Consider the following 13,412-nt stretch of genomic DNA (forward strand, 5'->3'; position numbering starts at 1 on the left):
TATTAGAATCTAGCTAGCTATTCCTAGTGCCTAGGAAAGTGTACCACAGAGACACTGGGAGAGACTAACAATGAAAAAACAATTTAACCAGGCCAGTAAGTAACGTATATGGATGTCACCATTATGTAAAACATCACAAACTGAAAATGAGTATTTACTTTGGCTTTAAAAGGGATCCAAGCAGTTTTCTATTTCTGTAGTTTTCCTGGTTTCTAATAGCTGTAGGAGCTGCCCCCCCCCCCTCTTCCTCATTTATCCAGGGGAAGGTGAGAATGTAATCAAGTGTGACTCTCTCTAAACTGTTTGAAGTAAATTGTGTTTTCTCCCCAGGTCCTCTGCTGGTGAAAGCTTTTGTTTGCTCTTTGCAACTGCTAATTACAGCAATCCTTATTAGTCTGCTTTTTCTTTTCCTGCAGACTGCAGGCCATGGATGTAGAGCAATAAAAGCCTCTGACAAATATTTAAATGTAAAAAGTAGAGGTAGAATGGATTTATTTTATTAATGAGCCACATTATTAATATGCATTTTTAATGTGTTATTGAGATGTCCTGGGTGCTAAAAATGGTGCTTGGTTCACTTTAATAATGCACTGATGGGGGAGGGGTACTTAAGCAGCAATGTGTTATAATTCCATAGTGATTCCTCTTTTCAGGACATTACAGCTTGTAAACTTAAAACGTAACAAAAACGTTTTATGGGTTTAGTTGTGTAACCTGTACAGAACGCATTACAAAATGAGCTGTAAATATATGATATGGTACATATCAACTGTAATTTCTTTTTTCTGATTGCCAGAAGAAACACAATAAAGCGTTAATATCATATAAAAATAGATAGCTAGTAAGTGAATAATTCATTCAAAACATTCTAAAACTAGTCTATTTCTCTGGCTGGAATATGATGAAATTTTGCTGCCACCTTTGCTGTGTTTGAGGTATTTAAAATCAACATGAATGGCAAAGCAGGAGGTCACGCTTCAATAGACCTTTGAACAATCTAGGCCATTTCCCAGCTTGCCGTCAGTGAGCCACATTCTGGTCAAGCAAGCTGAAACCTCCGATGCAGCAATTCAAGCTGCAAAAATGATTTACAGCGTTTGGACAGTAAATAATTATACTACTCAACAAGAAGTTTCATATGCTGGCAATGATGCATTCGCTGTAATGTCTGTAAGAAACTGGGGAAAGCAACCCTTGAAAGTAATAGTCCTCTGACACCAACAATAATGATGATGGCATTACATTGAGTACAGGGGCTTCATATCAGTCCCCTTAAAGTGGTCCTAAACTCTTGCACAGGACAGAAGGAAAACAGAGAAATACACCCTGTATGTATTTAGAGAGTTAAGCCTGTCTAATCCCCCATCATCTGTGTCTTATCACAAGTTGTAATTTGATATCTCCCCTGTGTCACATGACTGCCATGGCAGAGATGACAGATAAGCTCATTTGAAAGCACAGGCTGCTAACAATATGTCTGCTTCCTTGAATCAGGAAGTAGAAACTGTGCAGATTCATTTTAGGATTTTTTATCAGCTGCAACAAAGAAATGTTTTTTTTGTTTAAAGGTTATTATGCTGTTGTGTATCTTTTAGAGCAGAGAGGACGCTCTGAGTTCAGACCTGCTTTAAAGCCAGTCCCCACACTTGGAATTTCAAACACCGCTTGCACAATATGAGGAAGTCAGCAGAAATTCCAGCACACCAGGCAAGGAAATGAATTCAGAAAAAAAAAAGACGCAAAAGTGTTTTTAATTTTTATTGTCTATAGAAACTAGTTGGGTTACATCCTAGATTGTAAACAATCTGTTTTGTTGCTAGAGACAACAGCTATAATTTTGTTTCAGGTTTTATGAATCGGTCCCACCATGCAAGCACACACAGGCAGATATGCAGCTGGCCCCCATTCATAGTCAGAGGTCTGGTATAGCTGTACCCTATTAAATGCCCGTATCTGACATTAGAACATTGGCATGAATTCAATCAATATTAAATGTTCTGTGTACTTAAACATTTTAAATAGATGGAATTTAAGATATCGCACAGCTGCATAATATCTTGGCACTTTATGAATAATAATAATAATAATAATAATAATAATTTCATTTGTTACACATTTAACACAGTACTACAATATATCACATGATCCAGTAAAATGGTATATTCATACTACTGCAATACTAACAAACATTAAAGCGGAATGAAACGCAGCATTTCTTCTTTGCTCAAAAAGATTATTTACAGCATATTATATACAACCTGCAATTTTTTTTACTAGAACAGCATTTAACTAGTTAAACACAGGACTTACAAGCTCAGTGCAGAGAAACCTGGACGCATCCGAACTGGAAATAATGTTATCTTGTGTTTACTTAATTGTATCAAATGAGGAATGTGACACATTCTCTGACTGTGCAGACTCTCCTAACACAGGCAGACCATCAGAAAGGATTTCTGCCTTCAATACAAGAGGAATAAAACCAGTTATGAATAAAATGCAAAGTCAGATCTCAGAGCAAAAAAATTTACTTTGGGAACTTGTAATTTCTAAATGAATAATAATACTTATGCACAAAAGCAAATATGATAACCGTATGGCATATAAAAAGTAGGAAAACATGATTTTATTGATTATGATGTCAGGGTTTTATACCGCTTTAAGGGCTAGTTCACAGTGATCAATTGCAGTTGCAAAATAATTTTGCATGGCAATTCACTGCCCATATAATTCTATAGACCTGTTCACAGTACTGCGTTGTAACGGATTACATTATTCTAGCTCGCTGCATGCAGGCCTTGTATTAAAGTCTTAGCACTAGTTTCCAGATACCAAACCTATCACTATCTCAGATAAGCACATTACCTTCTTTTGTCCTCCTCTAGAACTACCTCCTCACATTCACGTATACAAGTTTTCCCACATGCTTCACCCCTCCTGTGTAATACCCTTCCAAAACACATCAGTCACTCTCCAACCCTTGATATAGTGAAACACTATCTCAAAACTCACTTTTTCTGACAAACTTCCGACAAACTTACGTTCTACCTTAAGCCGTTCCCACTTTGACCTCTGGCCAAGTCTGGCCAAGTTGTACTCCTACTGGATAACCTAAAAACACACGGCCTTGAGGTATGAATATTGTGTACTACCCCACCTCTTGCTTCCCCCTATTCCTTTAGATTGTAAGCTCACAAGGGCAGGACTCTCTCACCCTTGTGTCTTGGAATTCGTTATACATTTGATTCATGGTGTTTCTTTGTAACTGCAATTACCAATTCTGTATTTTGTACCGGTTTTGTATTTTGAATGTTGGTGTACACCATCTGTACTGTTTTGGTCCCCTAAAATTAGGATACAATACAGTAACCTAATTAAGATTTGTAAGCAGAAAAAGAACTGGTTGTGCAGTAAATATGCCTCTAACATTAAAAAATTACTGTAAGTCGTGTGTGTGTGGGGGGGGGGGGGGGGGTTACTTGCATGACTCAACGCAGTGATGTGGGAACTTTTCATGCAAGCACCTTCACAACATTTCCAAGGCAGAGATAAATGTAGGAATATCATGCAGACTTTACAAATACTGCTCACAAATGATTCTAGTGCTACATTTTCCATTTGGTTTTAGAAGATCGTGAGGATCCTTGAGACAAGGTTACTTCATGGCATCCACATTTCAAAAGGTAAAACAATAATACAGTAAGTTATTTGTAGATGTACTTTGAAGCGCTGGTCAACAAATTGGATAAGAAGCCTTTCCTCTACTTCTGTTTCCAGATGAATGTTACAGAGTGACAGAAAATTCCCTCTCTGCACACTCGAGCAGCATAATTATCTGCAGACAGTCGATATAGACTGATCAACTTTCAACTCTATGCAAAATGTACTAGAATCGCTGAATGCCCGGCAATGCCAGCATGAATTTATAAAGTAAAGGCCCATACACACGTCGGATTTTTGCGAACGACCCGTCGTTTGAACGTTCCGTCGTTCAGTCGTTCGCACGTCAAATCCGACGTGTGTACAGACTATCGTTCGGGTGATAAGACTGGTTTCCAGCGATCCGCCGGGCGGATCGCTGGAAACCAGTCTTATCACGCGAACGATAGTCCGTACACACGTCTGATTCCGCGTGCGAACGACTGAACGACGGAACGTTCAAACGACCCGTCGTTCGCAAAAATCCGACGTGTGTATGGGCCTTTACAGTCATGCTGTGGTGATTCAGTCCAGAAACCCACTAGGAACCTCAACTTGCTAGCGTTTTGTAAGCAAGTTTAGAAGCAATTTCCATGGGCTTATACTTTACATTAGAGAGCAAAGGCTCACAAAATGCTGGATGTTCTGCAATTAGCTCTAATTACAATTGCTCTAGTGGGCTTCACCACCATTTACATTCATCGGCAAAGCTTTTTTTTTAATAGCCAGCGATTGTCAGCAAAAGAAAAACATGGCCAAAATCTCTCTAGTGGGTCCCAGCCCTCAGCCTGCACTGCACTCTGGGAACTTGCCTCACATGTGCCAGGTTTGTTTTAAAGCACACCTGCAGTGAGAGGGATATGGAAGCTGCCATGTTTATTTTCTTTAAACAATGCTCATTGCCTGGCTGTCCTGCTGATACTCTGCCTCTAATACTTTTAGCCTAAGACCCCGAACAAACACGAAGAGCAGATGTTTCTGACTAGTTTTGCAGCATGTTTGTTTCAGGTGTCAGGCAACTGGCATATTTAAAAGGAAATAAATATGGCAGCCTCCATATCCCTCTCACTTCAAAGTGTTCTTTAACTTATATTAAGCATAAGTGTAACACAAAAAAAGCTGTACTTATTATGGAGTCTGGAAGGAGTATGGATATGGAGTCTTAGCAACAGTCCAAATCTGTTGTGTAGAGTGTGCACTTTGGTGGACTGGCCACAGGAGAGCAGTGGTGTGTAACAAATAAAAGGTGGCTGTATGTGGTCAAGTTCACTCGACTTCCAAAATAAATGCTTATTCTAAACGACTGTCTAATTGGTATAATAATTATTAGAAACCTAAAACACTCTGCAGGCTAATGAAATTTGTCAATTAGCACTTCTGTAAATATCCTGGGTAGAGAAAGTAATCACAATTATATATGCCTGGCGTGAATGTACAAAAGATGAATATACAACTGGCAATGTTATGAGGATGTGCCTTGTACAACTAAGATTCCACATCAAAGGTGACATTTGAAGCAGAACTAAAACAACAAAGCAGCCCGCAGCATTATCATAGTAATATAGTAATAAAGTTTCACATTTGAAAACTACATTACAAAAAAGTGTTAGTAAACTTTCCTGCCGCAATCATGATCCCTTAACTACTCTGGTTTTACTGAGGCCCAAAATCATAATCGCTTTTCATTATTACCTTACATCCCAACCAGATATTAATTAAACTTGGCAGCAAAAGACTACTGTTTTTAGCTGCACCAGCTTGAAAAAGGGCACAGTGCACAAATGCATGCTACTGTACATTTTGTAATACATTTTGCTTACTGAAACAGTGGTGCCGCCCATTTCAGACTTTCTATATTGTACACAGCCCAGGAGGTAAATAGGGCTGCTGGTCTTTGCACACGAAGCTTTATCACCACCCTGTAGGGAGTAGGTTCTCCTCCATCCTACCCAAGATGAGAAATCATCATTGATCTTCAATTTAAGGGCAGCTAGGAATTTATAAAACTGACAAAGCTCAAACTGCACTTTTATACAACATTGGCAACAGTGATGTATTTGGAGTACTGCTGCCATGAGTCTGTCCATAAAGTTCAACCTTGGTGCAGATCTGGGGCCTTTGTTACTCATTTACAACAATCTACTGACTACTACCACTCCTGACAGAAAACATTTCTGTCAGCTTCCATCAGAAGAACTGTGAGGTGACTGGTTTCTAGGCACATGCTTGCAATACGTAGAGTTAAACTGAATTTACATAAAAAGTATTTTTTCCTCAACATAATTGTCATGCAGATGTTTTGCACTAACAGAATGGGAGCTGCACATGAGTTTGTTAGGGTGGAGTAGACTAAGAACACCTGGTCTGCATACTGATGCAAAGATCACTGTTCAAACAATCACAATCATCAGACAAGTAACCAAATATTTTTACAAAGACCCACTTTAATATGTTTACAGGTTGTTCTTCAAACTTTCCTGTCCATCTTCCTCTCTGTCTCAATCATTCATCCTATATAATAAAACCCCTGTGTCTCTGCGTCCTGTCCCTGTGTGTGTGTGTCCCTGCTTCCAGACTTGACAGTTTGCTGTATGAGAACCTCATTGCATTGTGGGAAATAACAGCTGTTTCCAACTGCCAAGCAAGCAACATCTCCCTGTGTGCATATACTTCGGACAGTGGTCGGGCCTTTTTACTAGTAACCTAATAAAAGGCTACCATCACCTGCAACTGACACCATTTCCCATATTCTCTGATTCAGTGTTCCCACACCCTTCACACTGTAAACCCAATAGGGCAGCACCTTCTGCAATTCTAGCTTGTATTAGTGACTCCTGATCCCAAGTAAGTAATCTCCATCCCTTATTATTTTGTCGTACAGCACTACATAACATGTTTGATAATAATGAAAATAATAAAAACAACAAGTCAACTTCTTCTAAAACACATTGAACAAACGTCTCAACTTTGTGTGGCTAACTAGGAAGGAGGACCAGTTGACCAGGCAGTTCTATAATGCATTTTGTGATCATTATTGTTCCTGGTAAAAATAAAGCTTCACTTGTTGCATAAGTCTCAGTTCATGCCCTTCCCCCCCCCAACGGACACCCGAACCGAGGCAAATGGTGGCTTCTATATTAATTTCCTTTTAAACAATACCAGTTGCCTATCTGCCCTGTTGATCCTGTGCCTCTAACACTCTTATCCATAGCCCCCATAGCCCCTGAACAGGCAAGCAGATCAGAGGTTTCTGACTGAATAAGTCCAACTTATTCTAGTCAGACTTCTGTTGCAAGCTGCATGCTTGTTTCAGGTGTGTGATACTACTTCAGACAACTAAATCAGCAGGGCTGCCAGGCAACTGGTATGGTTTAAGACTCCATTATCCATCTCAGCTCAGATGTCCTTTAACCCCACTGCCATCCCTTTCCTCAAGTATAACTTAAACATTCATAGAGGAGACTTGCTTTGAAGTTGACTAGACCATGACTGTGGTATAAACAGCCCTCTAAGGTCTATGGACAGCATATGCAATAATTAGTCCTTTGGCTACTGATTTTAAATTCTGTCAACCCCAATGAAAAACCTTCCTTCTTGAAGAATGCTGAGATGCCTGAAGACAAAAGTTCAGCCCTGATATCAGGGCAATTCAGGAAGGACTGCAGCTGTTCTAGTGGACTGGGCTACTAAAAAGGTGCTTAGTATTAAAAACACTGTTTCTTTTATCCTGTTAGCCTTTGGTATGTATAGGCTCTTTAATGCAAAGAACTAAGTATAAACATTAAATCATATTATTAACTGAACGCATCATTTTTAAAGCTGAGTCACTGAATCTTCAGCTGCTATAGTTGAAGAGAAATCATTACCCCTACAAGGAGATTTAGTCTATAAATACTAAAGAAATAAAACAGCCTTACAGGGTATAATGACACCCCACAATCAAGGCAGCAGCATCAATGCCAATCTCTTGAATGAGCAGTAAAAGTTAGTAAGTATGGCGTGCTGTGATTTGTTTGGGTTTAAGCAATTCTAAGAACCTTATGTTATGTAATATATCATGGAAAATGCTCATGCCAACACGATAGGACAGGTCCTGAAGTGCGTATTCTTCTTTACAGCTTCCATAATGACGGGAGTGCGAGACACTTAAGCTAGGCTGATGGGAGAGACAGCATTCGCTGTAGACATAGCTTCTTGTGATCATCTTCTTTCAGTAAATGATACATTTAAAGTACTCAGTACTCGCCAAGCACCAGTCACTTTTGTAACACACCCACCCCACAACAGTGTATTATATGATGCTTATAGTGAAGCAGATTTCAGCCTATTTAGGGATAATTGGCAATATGACGTAATGACTGCTGGATATCTAGTGCAACAAATTTACACAAATTGTTGGCGTGGGAAGGAGAAATCATTCAGCCTGTTGAAGAGTAGGTTTTGAAAGCATTGCCAGTCCAAAACATACTTCTTGGTAAGAAAATAATGAACGCAAATAAAACTTGCTGAAAGTAATGGTATGTGATCACTGCAAAACGACTGAGCTCAGATCAAACTGCCATAACTTAATTATGCTCACTAGTGCAGGGTAGATGCCAATGGACATTAAAACCACTGACAGGTAAAGTAAAATGTATTTTGTTATAATTGCACCATTCAAGGGGCTTCAAGGTGACAGTTGGTTCTTGATGCCATGGAAGCAGGGAAAATGGGATTTGAGTGACTTTGACAAGTGCCAAATTGTGATAGCAAGACAACTAGGCCAGAGCATCTTCAAAGGCATAGGTCTTGGTGTGCGGTGATGTACCCATCAAAGAATGACAATTTAAAGGATACATCTGAGCCAAAAACAAACAAACCAAGATCTACTTACCTGGGGCTTCCTCGAGCCCCTGGCAGCCTATCTGTCCCATGCCTCAGCTCCGGTGTCCCCGGATCCCCTCTGTTGCAGTTGCCGACCTTGCCAGATGGTTTGGTGCTGCCGACACTGGAGAGCTGCAATTCATTGAGGGAACTATAAATGCCAATATGTACTGTGATATACTGAAGCAGAGCATGATCCCCTCCCTTCAGAATCTGTGTCGCAGGACAGTATTCAAACATTATAATGACCCCAAACATACCTCTAAGATGACCACTGCCTTGCTAAAGAAATTGAGGATGAAGGCGCTGGGCTCGTCAAGCATGTCTCCAGACCTAAACCCTAATGAGTACATGTGGGGGAATCCTCAAATGTAAGGCGGAAGAGCGCAAAGTCTTTAATATCCACCAACTTCATAATAGAAGAGTCTAAGAGGATTTCAGTGGCAACCAGTGAAGCTCTAGTGAATTCCATGCCCAAGAGCGTTAAGGCTGGGCTGGAAAATAATGGTGGGCACACATAATACTGACACCTTTGGGTAGAATTTTGACATTCTTCAGTAAGGGGTGTACTCACTTTTGTTGGCAGAGGTTTAGAAACGAATGGCTGTATGTTGAGTTATTTTGATAGGACAGCGTGTGTTGCGTTATTTTGATAGGACGGAAAATGTAGGTCTGGTGATCCTGCTTACTTCACAGATGGGAAAAAAAATCCTCCACATCGACTCCCCTTGCCATCAGTAAAGATGCCAGCATCACTGATAATTTAATGTAAATCAGGGTGAGGTGAAATTTAACAATGGGCAACCACTGACTAAAAAATAAATAAATAAAATTAATATATATATATATATATATATATATATATATATAGATAGATAGATAGATAGATAGATAGATAGATAGATAGATAGATATATATAGATACACACACACACACACACACACACACACACACACACACACACACACACACACACACACACACACACACACACAAATGCAATATAGAACTAGAAAAATAAATGTTCCAGAAAGCGATTCATACTGCTATTGTAAAGCCATACAACGTTAATCGCTCCACGGGACAGAAATCCATGAATAACTGTGTACTTTGCCCCCCAACCCTTTGCTTTTGTGAGGTAATCACCCTCTCATTTTCTACCGGCTGGTGTAACTTCCTGTTTGTGGCCAGCAGCGATGCTTCTGCTGAATGCTGATCAGAAAGGACATCTTGTCAAGCATGTGCTGAGCAGCAGCTTACAGCCCCCGCTGCTTCCTGTGTTTAGCACAGCCAATTGCTAGCAAAGGACATAAAGTAGGCACATAATGCAGTAGATCTAAAAAAGCTGCAGTGATAGATAGAGCCTTGGGAAACGGAGCAGAGAACAAACACTTTACAAAGGAAACTGTTCGTCAAGCAGCCTCTACAAAAGGTTCAGTCTGTGTGGCGTTGTTTTAGAGAGAACACACTGGTACAGATTTTAAAGCAGTTCTTAATGTCAGCTGCTTTATTTTTAGAGGATTTTCTGTTCCATGGATATTCTGGTTTTGCAACCTATATTTTGTATGACAAAATGTGTGAAGAGCAGTGGGAACCAATAAATTCATGGGCATTTCTGTGCTCCAATTACCATCAGTGTGTGAAGTCACTAGCTAATCAGCAGATACAAGCTGGATGCACAGAGCAGCATATTCAAACTATTTTTACAACCTACGCAGAACATTCACACTATAAAAGGGACATAGTACTAAATCCTTAAATTTGGGTTTCAAAACATCCTTAAGCCTTAGCAGAATTATAAAAATAAAATGCATGCTGTCAACATAGGCATAGACAAGGATGGGGAACAGTCAGAGTTTGTGCCTGGAGACACTGGTGCATTGCTGAGCTAATTTCAGCAATGAATCTAAGAGTGCGATAAGCAAGGACATCAGACATCGCATGGAGAACACCATCTGCTGAGTACACTTGTGCACATTATTATTATTATTATTATTTAGTATTTATATAGCGCCGACATATTACGCAGCGCTGTACAGTATATATATATATATATCTTGTCACTAACTGTCCCTCAAAGGAGCTCACAATCTAATCCCTACCATTGCCATATGTCTATATTATGTAGTGCAAGTACTGTAGTCTAGGGCCAATTTTAGGGGGAGCCAATTAACTTATCCATATGTTTTTGGAATGTGGGAGGAAACCGGAGTGCCCGGAGGAAACCCACGCAGCCACGGAGAGAACATACAAACTCTTTGCAGATAGTGTCCTGTCTGGGATTCGAACCAGGGACCCAGCGCTGCAAGACGAGAGAGCTAACCACTACGCCACCGTGCTGCCCATTAAGGTTTACTCTGCTTATAAGAGTGCCATACTCCTTGGTCTGGGGGTCCAGTGAAGGTCTCCACGAACACCATCCCAGCAGACTTAGGAGAACAACATGGATGCCACCTGTAGCAGTGTGGGTGCACTCTAGGGAGCATGCACCCCCTAGAGTCAATTGTAGCTGTGATGGGCTGTGGGGCTTTGGCGCTTGCGCGAAAGCCAGGGTATTTAAATTCTGGCCAAACAGAAATCAGAGCCATTCCACAGTTGACAGAGGCGCTCAGTGTGGTTTTGATGCTGATAAGCTGTATGCTCCTTTTTGATTGGCCTGATGAAGCGGGATTGAGCCCGTGAAACGTGTTGCCTATTTTTACTGTGGAGTATAAATAAACTGTTGTTTGACTGTTGATGCCACAGTCCTTTCTTTGTTTGCTTTGTCCGCATGGATGGGATAGGTCCACCACTTCCCCATCGGTTTTAAGCTCGTTTAAGTGACTTTAATTCTATTGGCGCCTCTGGAAAGCTTCTACATATTGCTAAGTCCACCCTCGGTGGAGGGTTGTACCCATCTTTCTCCCATCTACAGAGAGCGACTTTTAATCCTGAGTGGGGTCAGGTTAATCTCCCCACCTGCCTTCACAGTGGTTGCCTAATGGTAACCCTGATTTGTGACTATTAAATTGTTATATTACTCATTATTCATTTCATCTATACAATATCACACTATTGGGCTCTTGGTGTCCCCCCTCCCTTTATTCCATAGTTAAAGTAGCTGCCGCGTGTTGCCATGCCCTTTTTGACTCTGGTCACCCTCAGCCCTGTCAAGCCAGCCTGTCATTGACGAGTCAGCCCTGTCAAGTCAGCCATGTCCTGTCACATCAGTCCAGACAGTTCTCAGCTTGTCCTGTCACATCAGTCCAGTCAGTAATCATGGAAGAGGTAGAGCACCTATTGGGCCTTCATAAATTGAGTTTGCAGAAATTCATGAAAATCATTCAACTGATTTAAGAAAGTCTTCTTCTGTGTCACACCCCCTCTTCATTTTCTTTGACAATCTGTTGACAGCAGTGAGGTCCACTACAGTTAGGTGGTAAAGATGAAGCGTAAAGTAGGTGATTCATTGTCTGTGCCTCACTGCCCCAACACTGTCCTAGCATCTTCTGAAAAGTGGCACTTATATGTCATATATAATATATATATGTCTCATATATTGTATCTGTACCTGCTGTAACTCCTGTTTAAAATGTGTTCAGCATCTTCCTGGTTATCCAAGTCTTTTCCAGGACATAAGGATTGTTTCTTTCTCAATGTTTATTTGGAGTTCCGACGGTTCAGACACCTTTCTAAGTACAGTAAAAGACTTGCTTCTCCTGACATTTCCATTGGCTGTCCGCAGTCAATTAACCCCTGCGTAATTTCAATCATTTCGTACATGAACTGAGCCCATGAAGAGGATGCTGACTGTCTGCTATCGGTTTAGTCCTCTCTATCTTGCTGCCACTGTATGTCAAATGCAGGATGCAGCTATTACACCCATTATGTAGAAATCGTCAGTGTTGGCAGGTTTTGGGCATCTAAATATCATTACTGAGTACAACCTTGTAGACATGGACTGATCTCCCTCACGCTGAATAGGCATTTGTGGCTGCTAGAGGCAGCGAGCCAGTCGTACATATCAGGATTGAGTTAGTGCCCCAGTGACTGTTAAAACGGATCCAAGATGAAAAACTAACTATAACAAGTAACTTGTCTATATATCTTATCTAAAGTTTATATAGTTTGCACAGAAAATCTGTCTGCAAACAGCTTCAACAGTATATGATTATTTCTTCCTGTGATACAATGAGATCAGCCATGTTCTGCTTGTGACCATTACACACAGGCAAGCTGCTCTGCATTTCCAGCCCTCAGCCTGTTAAAACTTCACTCCCCTCTCCTCCTCCTCCCCTCTGCCGCTGAAATCTCTGGCTAGTAACACCTCCTCCTCCTCCTGCCCAGACTGAGCTCCCATAAGCCCTTGCTACATGGGTTTCAGGGTGCTGTGGAGGAGGAGCTGTGGGAAAGGCTTGTTTAGTTTCTAAGGAATTCGTGTATTAAAACAAAAACAAAAAAGTATTTGGCTTGAAGAATGCCCTATAAACTATATGAAAGACGCACAATTATGCAATGAGTAAAAGTTTATTTCGGATTTAACAAACTTGTGCGCACACACACACACACAGTACAATATATCTTTTATCCAAAGCACCTAAACGCTTATTATCTTCTTATATAGACACACACTTAGCTGACAGTGAATTGTTTGTGGCAGTTGCTTTCAAAAATGGAAGGGAAGAGCTCAAATTAGGTGGTGATGCACAAGAATGAAGACAAAGACTGATGGACAACAATGTGAAGACGATGCTAAGGGCACACAATGGGGCTGCCCAGAGTGACCAGCAGAGCCACAGCTCTGGCAACCTGGCTCTGCCCCCACTGACTCCTGGATCTACTGCACAATTCCCATGTCAGATGAGCTTAGCAG

The 13,412-nt window shown here is 40.8% G+C and overlaps 1 protein-coding gene and 1 long non-coding RNA gene across 18 annotated transcripts in view; one reads left to right on the forward strand and one right to left on the reverse strand.

The window, feature by feature from the left end:
- Positions 1 to 13,412, reverse strand: part of TNIK (TRAF2 and NCK interacting kinase) — a 458,011-nt gene that overhangs the window by 112,424 nt on the left and 332,175 nt on the right. The gene's annotated exons all lie outside the window — the stretch shown is intronic.
- LOC137571620 (uncharacterized) overlaps positions 6,341 to 13,412 on the forward strand; it is a 33,396-nt gene continuing 26,324 nt past the window's right edge. The window contains exon 1 of the long non-coding RNA XR_011031384.1: positions 6,341 to 6,540. This is a non-coding gene — a long non-coding RNA (uncharacterized lncRNA). The remainder of the gene's footprint in view (positions 6,541 to 13,412) is intronic.

The sequence above is a fragment of the Hyperolius riggenbachi genome, chromosome 4 (genome assembly GCF_040937935.1).
Source record: "Hyperolius riggenbachi isolate aHypRig1 chromosome 4, aHypRig1.pri, whole genome shotgun sequence".
In the NCBI taxonomy this organism is placed as follows: domain Eukaryota; kingdom Metazoa; phylum Chordata; class Amphibia; order Anura; family Hyperoliidae; genus Hyperolius; species Hyperolius riggenbachi.